A 15035-nucleotide genomic window follows, 5' to 3' on the forward strand; every position below is an offset into this window, starting at 1 on the left:
CGATATCTCTTTTGTCGCAATAACGAAACATGCACCTGAGGCACACATACGATCACCCTTCCTCGAACTCCAAGCGAAATACTGCTGTACCGAGTTTTATACAGATGCTTCCAGATCATCTGCTGTTGTCGCGTATGCAGCTCTTGTGCCATTCTTTGCAGCTCCGGTGCTCTAAATCCCAACACAAGTATTTTCGCAGCTCAAGCGTACGCGATACTCTCAGGTGTAAAACATATCAAAGAAATCTCAACAAGGCCATCATTTTCACAGATTCATTAAGTGTAATAAGGGCCTTAATGAGTTTTCGAAAAGTTAAGAACCCTGTTTTGAATGAACTAAGCACACAACTATGCTTAGCCTTAATGTAAAACCAAAACGTCGTCCTATGTTGGGTACCTGGCCATAGCTGCTGACGAAAATGCAACGTCAGTCGCCTTTAATGAAACGGATATGAATAAACCTATACCAGCAAAAGAACTTAAGCCCTTCTTACGCCACAAACAGAAGAAGTACTGGGAGGACCATTGGGATAATGCACTAGAGAATAAGCTACTCGTTATCGAGCCAAAATTAGGGAACTGGATATCTGAAAGAACAGCAAGACATAAGGAAGTGCTTCTTTGTAGATTAAGAATAGGACATACTTACGCCACTCACTCCTACCTTTTGACGGGAAGCGAACCACCGACATGTACCAAATGTGGCAACAGGCTTACAGTTATTCATGTTCTTATCCAATGCACTGAAATAGAGGCAGAAAGAAAAAAGTACTTTCCCTCCATCTTATCTCCAACACGTACCATTACATCCAGCAATCTTTCTGAGCAATGAACCCCTTGTTACATTTCAATCAGTATTAAACGTTTTATTTGAAACTGACAGCCTAATCGTGATTTGGCCAGGCTACTTGTAGCACGGCCTCCACCTGGAGGTCGTAGCTGCAATGAACACATTTTCTAGAGCACCTGCCTCCCAGTCCTTGCTTTCAAGGCCTTGCTAAGGTACTAGGGCTACAGATACTACATATTTTACTGATGATCCCTATCTCGTGAAACATCTATTGTCATCGCAGAAACGATCAATCACTGCCATGTTTATAATATGTATATACTTGTATGTTACGCACTTTAGAGCGAATAAATTTTAGGTCCTTTTACAGCCACATTTCACCACATGTATATTTTCCACTTTTTAGGGAATATTTTAGGCCACTATACAGCCGTGTTTTATTACTCCCCGCAATTAACACCCATATATGATTGAGAAGCACTGATCATCGACTTCGCGCTCTTTGGCCACATCTGGCCCTTGCGCCAATAAACTCTACAATTCAATCATTAAATCAATCAATCAATCAATCAATCAATCAGTCAGTCAGTCAGTCAGTCAGTCAGTCAGTCAGTCAGTCAGTCAGTCAGTCAGTCAGTCAGTCAGCCAGTCAGTCAGTAAGTCAGTCAGTCAGTCAGTCAATCAATCTTCTGGCATTTGGTATCGGGGGAATAGATATTCTTGGGGTGCTTCCCCGACCCGATTACCTTGGAATCATCACCGGGCCGCTTGGGAGCTATCCGACTAACCCGATTGCTGTGTCGAGACGTCTGACGAAGGAGCGCTGCCGCGTGCGCCGCTGTGCCATCACGTTAGCGCTGAGAGAGTATAAGGGGGAGGGGCCACAGCTGGCACCGTTCCAGGGCACGGACGGACGCATGGTCGGACGCCGCGAGTATGAGCCATTAAAGGCTTTCGCCTTAATATCAAAAACGATAACACTTCCCCTGCACTGTGCTTGTTATTGCTGGAGGGGCGTTGTTACCAAAATGCATGAATGGGGTTTATACGGTCGACCGCTCACTGAACAGTGTAAAAGGTGTGTTGGCTTAGTTGTAGGGAAAATATGCGAGTATGGCTTGGTTAGAAAGGGATATTTGCAGTGCAAAGCAGCTCTGTGGGCAACAAAAGTAAATAAATGAACCACACAATATTAACTGCTTTTATAAATCAGCGTCCAATGGAGCAGATGATCGATGACCACGCATATAAGAAGCGGCGCAATGTGAAAAAATAGGTTTAGAAGAAAAAGAAAAAGATTTAAGAAATTGGCTGTTACCATCTACAGTGTACTTAGTTTGTGCTCAAGCACAACAATTTCGGCAGTTGTTGAGTCTTGCCGGAAGATATACGTTGCAACTTATCTTTTAAAACACCTAAAACTAAACGCCATGTTGAGTTTTAGGTTTTAGGCTTGTCAACATGGCGTTGTCGACTAGTCAGTGTTAAACGGAATTGTAGATGTTTTGGGATAAGTGGACCCAAAGCTTAAAAGGAACATTTAGCCCGAGCGAAACTCCGACACGGCCTATTCAAATCATGTGAAACACAGAAGCGCTTTTCTGAGATAACCCGTGGACGGATTTTAATCAAATTTGTTACATTTGAGAGAAAATTTTAAATTCTGGTGACTGTTGGAAAATTCGGAAGTGTGAAAAAATAGAAGCACGAAGTCAAAGAATTCATTGCTCCAAGAACACATATTGCTGTTCTATAAACCGCATCCATTAGATCATTAAAAGTGGACAAACTCCATGTGTCAGTTTGTATTTTTCGTGAATTGGTTGCCATTGGTGCACAAGGGTTCTTCAAAAGCTCTATTTTCATATTACTAAATTATTTTCTTATTCACGTGTAACATATGAATTTTTTGCCCTTTAGATGTACTATTAGATACAATTCACATCATTGTGATATTATTTATCATTGCTGACTTACAGAATTGTAAATTTGATGGTTTAGTTTTCTCAAACCTTGCGATTTTTCCAGATTTTTAATAAGGAATTGACGACCGAAATAAAAAATTCGAAACGAGCAGCCACAAAATTTTTAATTTTCCTTTTAACTGCAACAAACCACGTCAAATTTGGTGCAGCGCTTGCCGAGAAATAGGAACTGTCCTTTTTCATGTATTTAGACAGGAGCACCCGAACTAAAGCTTCCTCTTAGGCAAAAAGAAAAAAAATACAAGCAAACTTTGAGAGATTTGCTCTATCGCTATGAACTTTATATTTAGTGATTATTCTGTATAACCGCGACGGACGCCTTTTCAGATGCTGCAGTCTCGTTCAGACTGAAGTGGGAAGTTGTGAACGACTTCTTCTCTCAATAAGTTACTAAGTAATTAGACGGTCTTCTTAATAGTCGCATTTCTTGGCCGATTCCCAAAATTGATACGAGCCAGTTGTTTTCTGAAGAGCAAAAAAAAAAACTACACGAAGTAGCGCATACCGTTTGAAAATAGAATATGCAGGGACCATAATCGGTTCCTTTTTACAATAATATAAAGATAACTTTTCACAATACCGCGTTTGATCCGAGGCATATTGTCATAATGGCAACCAATCGTTAATCGGCGCTAAGCATTTTGTTGATTTGTGGTGGTAGAGACGTTGGAACGCTTCTATTTAAGATTCTCCGATGTAGAAAAACGCCACTGTGCTACAATTTTGAAAGCATCCCTCACCGCCCAGAAAAATTATTACTGCTCAAAATTTTATTGATTCATAGAATGTGCACAATGGCATTCAAGATTCAGTGGTATCTACCTGTAAGCATATTTGACCTAATCTGTTGCAACTTCATTTTTATTCATACAGACCAGCATACGACGGGAGCGAAATACGAAAACAACTGCATACTTACATTTAGGTGTCCGTTAAAGGACCGCAGCTGGAGCAAATTTCCTGAGTCACCCACTACGGCATGCCTCATAATCAGATCGTGGTTTTGGCACGTAAAACACCATAATTGAATTTTTTTAACAGTCCAGCTTATGGCGAAGCAGGATTTATAATATATTGATTTTGATTTATTGCTTTGTGAATTTGATGATTGCAATATGGCTTCAGCTTTGCTAAAGTACGACTGGAATTATAGACACATACACTTTACACCAGGCGGTCTACTACACCGGAACGCGCAAGCTCCCGTAATGAGAGGAGCACCCCTTTTGGATGGTCATCATTTCTCATTCAGACCCAGTCTCTTATAGCAGCTGGGTCAAACCAAGCTACAACGGCTGGACTGTTTTGCGTGCATTAAATTGGCATCAGCCTAAGGCGCTAGGTGCCACCATCTGCACAACTCCTTCCCTGTGTACTTCACCCCACTGGTTAAAGTAGGTGTTTCTGGTTTTCTGGTAGTACACATAGGCCAGTTCTGGTGTGTGCATGCAAATTAAAATTCGAATTTAAGCTTCATCAAGATTTCAATGATCCGAGAACCACAGAAAAAATGATTTAGTAGAGGCTTGACTTGAGGTCTGCGCATCCTCCAGAAACTTGGCATAGGGTACACTGACATAAAACAAAGTACATAAAAAACAATAACACCGGGCTAAGCAAGCTTTGAAAATAAAAAAAGATATAGACATGACAATTTTATCTTAACAATATGTACAAAGTACAGTATTGAACAATTCTGTAATGAAGCAATGCATTGTCATAATACGAGTGCAAAGTGCAATTCAGTAATAACAGTAATAAAATGTACAGTAATAAACAGTTCCCACAGATAGATACCGTGCAAGACTGATAGAAAACAGTGATCTATAACATAGAATATGTTAATACCGCACCCTACACGCGTGTCACTTCTACCAACTGCGCGGGGATTCTCGCCGCATTCCGACCATGTGCTATTTACCAGAAAACTGAGTATTCGGCCAACCGGGTATTGTTTCTGTATGCAACTTCGGTCCTGGTAGTAAAACTAGTTGGGTATGGTTACACCTCACTGGGCCAAGGACGGTGTCGAGAAGACAGTCGACACGAAATATTAATTGAAATTTCATTATGAGGCAGTCTGCCTCTCGGTCATTTACCCGTAGTGGGTATGCGCCATGCGTTGAGAATAAGAATAAGGGATGCAGGGGTGCAGGCCATGGCAGCGACATTCAAACCGGTGACACACGTAATTTTTGACCTGGACGGCGTGATTTTGGGTAAGCCAGGAAGCGTGCTTACAGGCCTTGGCTTTTCAAAGCAGTAGACTTGAGGCATTTACGGCAAAATATTTCATGGCGTATTCACAATACCTTTCTAGCTTAAGGGCATGTTGGAGGCGGCAGCAACTGTATGTGTCATCTATATATTGACACGTGTACTTGTCTTTATCGGGCGACACGTTTTGCCGCCTAACAAATGTTATCGCACAGCGCGGGACGCGCCTGCATGTATCCGAAGCTTCTGGAAAGTTATCGATGCTTCTATCCGCTGTCTGTTGTCGCCGAACCTTGTGTAATCTGATTTCATCGCTTGACACGAATGGTGTAGAACTTTGTAGAAGGCATGCGGGTCCCAACGATTAGTCTGGAACATTCGATGACTCCTGTATAAAAGCCGACGCACTTGGCCGCTGATCAGATTTTCGACGAACGCCGACCTTGTTAGCCGCTATCGTTGTGGTATAAGTGTAGCCTGTTTTGTGGGCACCGGTTCACCCAATAAAAGTTAGTTTTGTCTCTCACAGTACTGCCACTGTGTTCTTAACGTCACCACCACGTGACATCTGGTGGAGGTGCGTTTCGTTCATGTACCGGACGCCCCCGACAAGCCGTGATCCAAGCCCGAAACGCAAAGACAACACCAACGTAGTCCTGGACCATTGAGCAAGCCGCCGTCTTCAACAACTGCCCCCGGAGCACGGACTTTTGCCTGAGACAACCAGGAAGATCGCCACAAAGTTCACCCCAATGGCAGCCCCAGAATCCCCCATCGTGCTGCAGCAGCCCAGGGAGCCTCCGACGTTCCGTGGCTCAACGTTTGAGGACCCGAAAAGCTGGCTTGAGACATACGAGAGGGTCGCTGCTTTTAACAACTGGAACAGAGACGACAAACTGCGACATGTCTTCTTCGCATTGGAAGACGCTGCCAGGTCGTGGTTCGAGAACCGAGAACCCACCTTAACGACCTGGGAGCTGTTCCGAAGAGGCTTCCTGCCGATATTCGCAAGCGTCGTACGCCGAGAACGAGCCCAAGCGCTATTAAAAACCCGGGTGCAACTACCAAATGAGACCACAGCGATTTTTATCGAAGAAATGAGCCGCCTTTTCCGCCACGCCGACCCGGAAATGTCCGAGGAGAAGAAAGTCCGCCTACTGATGCGTGGTGTAAAGGAGGAACTTTTCGCCGGAATGGTACGGAGCCCACCGCAGACCGTCGATGAGTTTCTTCGCGAAGCCACCAGCATCGAGAAGACACTGGAAATGCGGAACCGGCAATTCAACCGCCGCTCTAACTCGACAAGCTACGCCGGAGTTCAGTCACTGGCCACCGACGACCTCCGCGAGACTATCCGAGCGGTCGTGCGGGAGGAGCTGCAAAAGCTGTTCCCGTCATCACAGCCTCCAGTGGCGTCGATTGCCAACGCCATACGTGAGGAGGTCCAACAACAACTCGGAGTAGCCCCTGACTTGCCGCAACCTCAGCCGCAAGCGATGACATACGCCGCTGTAGCCCGCCGTCACGTACCCCCTCTGCGTCCACGCCAGGGCCCAGTGACGACAGTTCCGTCGTCCACTACCACCCCCGCCGCCAGCACGCCAAGCCGTCCCCTCATGCGGCGTTCCAAGGAAGACTGCCGTTTGGCGCGCCCCCGACCACCATCCGCTTTGCTATCACTGCGAAAAAGCCGGGCACATCTACCGCCGATGCCCATACCGGGATATGGGACTCCGAGGGTTCGCCGTTAACGCGCCGCGACCACAAATTGGCGAACGACCTCGCGATATCGCCGACTACCTCGCCGCCACTGAGTGGAACCCTCGACGACCATCCCGTTCGCCGTCACCAGGCCGCTACCTGTCACCGCAGCGCCGACCATACACCGGCCCAACCTGGGGACGCTCTGCGAGCCCATATCCGGAAAACTAAAATCGGCAACCGATGGAGGTGCGGTTGCTGTTCGTCGAACTTACGAAGATCCTCCGCCGCCGACGAAGACGACGAAGAGACCATCTCGACGACATAATAACGACACGCCGCCGTCCCTACGAAGTGAGGAAGCCAAGACTACACCGACGAAAGACGGCTTGACGACGCGACGTTCCAGCTTTATTTCAACACGACGCAGCCGTGATCCGACGCCAAGACGTAACTGCAACGCCAGACAAACCACCGACCTCGACGTGCTTCTCGACGGCCACGCAGTTACCGCCTTAGTGGACACAGGGGCTGATTACTCCGTAATGAGTTGAAATATCGCCGCCCATTTGAAGAAAGTTAAAACTGCATGGGAAGGCCCTCAAATTCGAACCGCTGGAGGACACCTCATTGCGCCGACAGGAATCTGCACGGCAAGAATTGCCGTTTATGACCGGACTTACCCTGCCACCTTCGTTATCCTCCAACAGTGTTCACGAGACGTCATTCTCGGCATGGACTTCCTGAACCAACACCGCACAATCATCGACCTAAAGTCGAAGTCAATAACACTGTCGGAAGATCAAGCGATACCGCCGGAGAGCCCTCGTAGTCGTCACGCCTTGAGTGTGCTCGAAGATCAAGTGAGCATCCCGCCTCGCTCCAGCATTGTCATTGCGGTCGGCACCGAAACACCCGCTGACGTAGAAGGCGTCATCGAAGGCGACAGACGTCTACTGCTCGACCGTGAAATTTGCGCCGCAAGAGGGATCGCTCGACTGCACGGAGGAAAAACTAAGGTGTTGCTGGCAAACTTCAGCCAGGAGTTCAAGCACATCAACAAGGGCACGACGATCGCATACATCGAGGAAATTCAGGAAACCAGCGATGCGTTGGTCCTCTCGGATTCTGTCGCATCTACCCCGACGACCGTAGTTCCCGAGCCAGACTTCGACATAAATCCAAGTCTCCCCGTGATTAAGCAGCAACAGCTCAGAAGTCTGCTTCGACGATACAAAGACTGCTTTTCGACGTCATCGAGGATTCGACAAACACCAGTCGCAAAGCATCGCATAATAACCGAAGAGTGCGCTCGACCATTCCGCCAGAGCCCTTACCGAGTTTCGACGCGAGAACGCGAAGCAATAAGAGACCAAGTCGACGAAATGCTGCGCGACGACACCATCCAGCCGTCGAAAAGCCCGTAGGCGTCTTCAGTTGTGTTAGTGAAGAAAACGGACGGAACCCTACGTTTATGCGTCGATTATCGTCGATTGAACAAAATCACGAAGACGTATACCCCCTCCCACGGACAGACGACGCATTGGATCGGCTCTGCAATGCTAAATACTTCTCATCGATAGACCTCAAGTCTGGCTACTGGCAAATAGAAGTCGACGAAAGGGATCGCGAAAAGAGCGCCTTCATCACGCCAGACGGCCTCTACGAGTTCAAGGTTATGCCATTCGGGCTGTGCTCGGCGCCTGCAACGTTCCAGCGCGTCATGGACACGGTATTAGCAGGATTGAAGTGGCAGACCTGTCTCGTTTACATGGATGACGTCGTCGTCTTCGCCGGAAATTTCGACGATCACCTCAAGCGGCTTGCGACAGTACTAGAGGCCATCAAGTCGTCAGGGCTTACTCTGAAGCCGGAAAAATGCCGCTTCGCTTACGATGAGCTTCTGTTCCTAGGCCACGTAATCAGCAAATCTTGTGTCCGTCCAGACCCGCAAAAGACAACTGCAATCACACAGTTCCCGCAACCCATCAACAAGAAGGCAGTGCGTAGATTCCTTTGCATGTGTGCCTACTACAGGTGCTTTGTTAAGGACTTTTCACGCATCGCCGAGCCGTTGATACGTCTAACTAAATGTGATGTTGAGTTCAAGTGGGAAACGCCGCAGGCCGACGCATTTGAAGAACTAAAACGACGCATGCAGTCGCCGCCGGTACTTGCGCACTTCGACGAGTACGCCGATACAGAAATCCATACTGACGCCAGTAGCCTAGGCCTCGGTGCCGTTCTAGTCCAGGGGAGACACGGAGTCGAACAGGTGATAGCTTACGCTAGCCGGTCGCTGCCAAAAGCGGAAGGCAATCATTCTACGACCGAAAAGGAATGCCTCGCCATCGTTTGGGCTACAGCTAAATTTCACCCTTATCTTTATGGCAGGCCATTCAAAGTCGTCAGTCACCATCACGCGTTGTGTTGGCCAGCGAATATAAAGGATCCTTCAGGACGACTGGCGTGGTGGAGCCTCAGACTACAAGAATAAGACATCACTGTAACCTACAAGTCCGCACGAAAACACTCCGATGCCGATTGCCTATCACGCGCCCCCATATACCCGCCGCCGCAAGACGACGAGAATGACGACGCCTTCCTTGTAATGATAAGCGCGGAAGACTTCGCTGAACAGCAACGGGCAGACTCGGAGCTAAAAGGCCTCGTCAAATATTTGGAAGGGCACACCGACGTTGTCCCCAGGGCATTTAAGCGCGGATTATCTTCCTTCACGCTTCAAAACAATCTACTCGTGAAGAAGAACTTCTCATCAGTCCGCGCCAACTAGCTTCTTGTTGTCCCGTCAGGAATTCGTCCAGAAGTATTGCACGCCCTACGTGACGATCCGACCGCTGGGCACCTCGGATTTTCCCGGACACTATCGAGGATACAAGAAGAGTATTATTGGCCGCACCTGACCGCCGACGTCGCCCGTTATGTCAGAACATGCCGAGACTGTCAGCGACGCAAGATGCCGCCCACAAGGCCAGCCGGATTACTATAGCCAATGTAGCCTCCTTGCCGACCATTCCAGCAGATCGGGATGGACTTGCTGGGACCCTTTCCGATGTGAACAACCGGAAATAAGTGGATCATCGTGGCGACGGACTACCTCACCCGCTTCGCTGAAACTAAAGCACTGCCGAAAGGCAGCGCAGCCGAAGTGGCGAAATTCTTTGTCGAAAACATCCTGCTGTGACACGGCGCCCCAGAAGTCCTCATCACCGACAGAGGAACGGCCTTCACAGCGGAGCTCACTCAAGCCATTCTGAAATACAGTCAGACAAGGCACAGGAGGACAGCGGCCTACCACCCGCAGACGAATGGTCTTACGGAGCGGCTGAATAAGACCCTCGCCGACATGCTAGCGATGTACGTCGACGTCCAGCACAAGACCTGGGATACCGTCCTGCCGTACGGAACATTCGCTTACAACACGTCGGTGCAAGAAACAACACAGATCACGCCGTTCAAGCTGGTCAACGGCAGGAACCCGACGACGACGCTCGACGCCATGCTGCCGCACGTCACTTACGAGGAGAACCTTGACGTCGCTACCTACCTCCAGCGGGCCGAAGAAGCCCGACAGCTCGCCCGCCTGCGCATCAAGAACTAGCAGAGGACCGACAGCCGACACTACAACCTCCGACGACGCTTCGTCGAGTACCAGCCCGGTGACCGTGTTTGGGTGTGGACACCGATACGATGACGATGACTGAGTGAGAAACTATTGTTCCGCTATTTCGGACCCTACAAGGTCATTCGACGTATTGGCACACTGGACTATGAGGTCGTGCCAGACGGAATATCGCATTCACAGCGGCGCCGCGCAGGATCTGAAGTCGTCCACGTGCTGCGTCTGAAACCCTTTTACGGACGCTGACGAACTTCCTTATTTTGTTGTTTTCTTTGCTACGAGTGCTTATTTATTACTTTGGTTTGTTTGCAGCATCGGGTCACAAGGATGCAAGCTCACAACTCGTGTGGGGAGGTTCGCGATGCATGCCTGTTTGTTGAAAAGGAACTGACTTATAATATCCCGTACAATTCTTAGTCTTCTGCAGATCTAGCGATTGGATCAACAGCGCTTCTTCCTTATATAGAGGGTAGCATTAGAAAAGAAAAATCTTACGGAAGTCACCAGGTCCTTGAAATGTTAAACCTAATTCGGCAACACGAATGTACTCCTCATGCCCCTCGGCGTAAACAAGCCTCATTTTAAACAACCGACTTACTTGTCACGAGATCTTATCACCGATTTTTGTATAGACGACGCAACAACGTAATTTACCGTTTTTATCATCGTCGCCGCAAACAAAGTCACTCCACCGTCGAGGTGTAGCTCATCCAAAAGACAAGTGCCGCGATGGAACTATGAGTGAAGGAGGCGCGGAAGAAACAAAACAAAGCTTGGGGCATACTCCTTCGATACACAACTGCAGAAAATTTGATCAAACTCGCAAACAATAAATCACAGGGAAGGCATACGCGACCGCCAACTAGGAGGGTTCCTAGGTTCCTCTCCGGCATTAATTCACGCACGCAGGAGGCAAACGTATGGAACGGTCTAAATGGACACAAGAAAACGGATTCAAACTTCACTCCCAGAAAAATTTCTGCGTACTTTTCTCAAGGAAAAAAATGCTGGTTCCAGAAACTAGTATCGACCTGTATGAGAAACGAGTACCCGCGATGAAGGAGCAAAAGTTTTTAGGTGTCGTCCTAGATTCAAAATTGCCTGAATTCACTGTTGCAAATATCTGAAGGCGATATGCCTAAAACAAATAACTTACTCAAAATTCTGTTTGATGCAACATAATGAAGTGATAGTATGTGCCTATTGAACCTCTGCAAGAGCCTTGTTCGATTACGGTTGAATTATGGTGCCGTGGCACGTCATTTTACCGCGCCTAGGGCGCTAAAGATGCTGTATCCCGTTCACCACCTGGGTATCCGTCTGACCACAGTCACCTTCAGAGCAAGCCCTATTGAGGGTCTAGACACTGAATCAAATGCGTGGTCCCTTCATCAACAAAGAACATTCAGCTGTTTCAAATATTTCCTCGAGGTACAGTCTAACGCTCGACACCTTTGCTACACATTCGTTACCGATACATCGGCTGCACTGTTCTGCAAGCGTCCCTCAGTGAGGCGGTGTTTTTCAAAGCGGCTCAGGAAATTTGCTGAAGAAATGGTTGTCTCAGTCTTCGAACATTGCCTAATTGCTCCTGCCTTGCCACAATGGCAATGGCAGGATCATGAAAGTGGCACGCCTTTTATTGAGATAACAAAACGCGCTTGATATGTGCACGTATAAAGGCACTTTCTGAAGCTTCAATCGGAGTACAGCTGCCCAGGCTTTTACACAGATTCTTCAAAGTCACAAGACGACGTCTCTTGCGCTGCTGTCGGCCCATAATTTTCGGATTCCGACTATCTACATCCTAAAACCAGTATCCTCACAGCAGAGGCCCGTGCAATACTGTCGGCCACTAAACACAAAAGGAAGCAACATTCCCAAAGGCCAATACATTCACAGATTCCTTAAGTGTTGTCAAAACTTTACAATCGCTAAGAAAACAAAAAAAAATTTGTAAACGACGACCTCATTTCAGTGCTCCGCAATACGTATGCATCTTAGCAACAAGTTGTAATATGTATGCTGCCTGGACACAGGTTAATAGAGGCTAACGAGCGTGGAGGTAAAATGGCAACTTCCGTAGAAACAAAACCTAGCAATCCGTCAATGCCCATTTGTGCCACAAACGTGAAGCCATTCCAAGGCACAACACTCAGGAGCTATTGCCAACTTCGGTGGGATGCGGAAACATTGAATAAGATCCATGTAATTGAGGCACCTTTAGGGACATGGTCATCATTGACAAATTCACGACGATTTAACATCCTCTTTGCCGCTTCAGAATAAGGCACACATATGGTGCCCATTGTTGCTTTTTGATTGGCCCAGAATCTACCCTCTGTGGCAGATGTGGTGAAAAACTGACCGTACTCCACGTCTTACTGGAATGCCGGAAAGCAGAAACATGACAGGAAAAGCAGTTTCCTCTAGGATACGAAATACATATTCCCTTACACCCTACATTATTTTATGACCCGGAACCTTTATTTTAGACCAAATCACTTCTGAACTTTTTTAATGATGTTGTGCTAAATGTCATTAGCCCGGGAGATTCATAGCCCTCCCTCTATACAGAGGGTATTGCTGCGAGCGTACTGCTTTGAAAACCACGTGCCTCCAGATCCTTGTGCGCAACGGTCTCGGTAAGGCGGTAGTACTATTAGAACCGGCGCGTTTTTTCATGTTAATTATTTCTATAGCATTGTTTATGGACATCGCTCGCACCACTCATTCTTGACATTATTTTATTACTTGTATATATGAATTTTTGCAAATTGCAGCAACTGTCATATGCGCAGAAAAAGATTAGAAGTGCTCCGAAATAAATTTTCACATGGGGCAGTGGGCAGCACTATAGTTTAGATTTGTTACCTTTAGCATCTGCACATGAGTTAACGGAGAGCAGCTGTTATGCCGGGGCGCTAGTGACCACACATAGGCGAATGAAGTTTCGCAAACTTTTAGGGCGATTGAGCGGCGGCTAGGGATTTGACAAGCTGTTGCATGACCTTCAGAAAGTTAAGGTATTGTTGCGGTGCTATGTTTATTGCATTTGATAATTAGGGTACGTAAGGAAATGCTGTTGCGATTTAATTGCTCGACTGCAAATTCAAGCTCAGCTCTTCTTCTACCGTGGAGTGCGAGGAGTTCCCTATTTCCATGGTTACGTGCCGCTGATTTGTACATGTGAATGACGTGTGCTCGAAAAAACACGCACTCTATGTTTATTTATTTTTATATTTATTTATTCCTCGCAGGCCCCAGAGAGCATTGGGTGAGGGGGCATATCAATAGAGATATAGCACAATATAATGAACCAGAGTAACAGTACGAGAGATGCGGTAGAAGGCAAATACACAAAAGAAACACAAAGTTGATTCATAAAGGGCGTAAAAATGCTATAATAACACGGAAATTAACAAACAAAGCAAACGCGAAAATCACAAGAACGGATAAACAAATGCAAGTGAAGCAGTAGTACAGAAATAAAACAACATTTAAAGCAACTGAAGAAGTACTACAGCAGAAAACCGGAATTAGGGCAATACCAAAGCGATAAATGCTGGCAAAGGTGTTTTTTGAACTCTTCAAGATGAGAAAAAGAGATTAAGTTGTCAGGAAGATCATTCCACAGCTTAATTGCTTTAGGTAATGCAGCTGAATTGGATGACTGGCTTTTCCTTAATTGCGGTTCAAGCAGAGATGATTATGTAAGCGCCATGAAGATCGAGGATACGATTCCAAAGGTAAAAATGAAGTGCGGGTGTGAACATGTTATGAAATAAACATAGAAGTGAAATGAGGCGACGATTTTCGAGTATCTGTATAGCATTAAGCTTCTTTAACTCAGAGACTATAATTGTTAGAAATCAACGGGGCAGCTCTGTTTTGAATGGACTCAAGCATTTCAGTGAGATATTTTTAATGGGGAGACCAAATAGATGAGGCGAATTCCAACTGTGGACAAATAAAAGTTAGATATACTAGTTTTCGAACAGAGCTAGGCGAGTTTCGCAGGTTTCGGCGCAGGAAACCGAATGTTTTCGATGCTTTACTGCAGATAGTTGAAATGTGACAAGACCATGAAAGATTTGGTGTGAACTGGATTCCCAGATAATTGTACGACGTAGCTTCGGACAGGAAGGTGTTATTGATAGAGTAGTGGAAATAAGAAATATCATGCTCGCGGCTAAAAGTCATATATTTATATTTAGTAAGGCTTAGAAACGCGTGCTAGTTTTTACACCAATCAACAATAGTGTTAAGATAATTTTGAAACGTCAGGTGGTCAGTATCTGCAGTGATCTTATGGTAAACGAGCCAGTCGTGTGCGAAAAGACGTAAACGAGATGAGATCTTATTGGGAAGGTCGCTAATATAAATGAGAAAATGTAAATGTCCAAGCACACTTCTGTTTGGTGCACCAGAGGTTACGTCAGATAGTAGAGAGAATAACCCGTTGACAACTGCGAATTGTTGACGGAATGAAAGAAAGTTACGAAGCGAAGCTATTTAGTAATTTAGTAAGAAGCCGGCAATTAGCAACTCTAATAAATGCTTTTGAGAAATTTTAAAAAATGCAATCTGTTTGCTGGTTTTCATCTCTGTTAAAATGTAGGTCAGTTGCAAATTCAAATAACTAGGTATCACACGAGTGGCCTTTCCTAAACCCATGCTTTAGGAAAGGTTAGTCGTGT

This window comes from Dermacentor variabilis, chromosome 8 (assembly GCF_050947875.1).
Source record: "Dermacentor variabilis isolate Ectoservices chromosome 8, ASM5094787v1, whole genome shotgun sequence".
Classification (NCBI taxonomy): Eukaryota; Metazoa; Arthropoda; class Arachnida; order Ixodida; family Ixodidae; genus Dermacentor; species Dermacentor variabilis.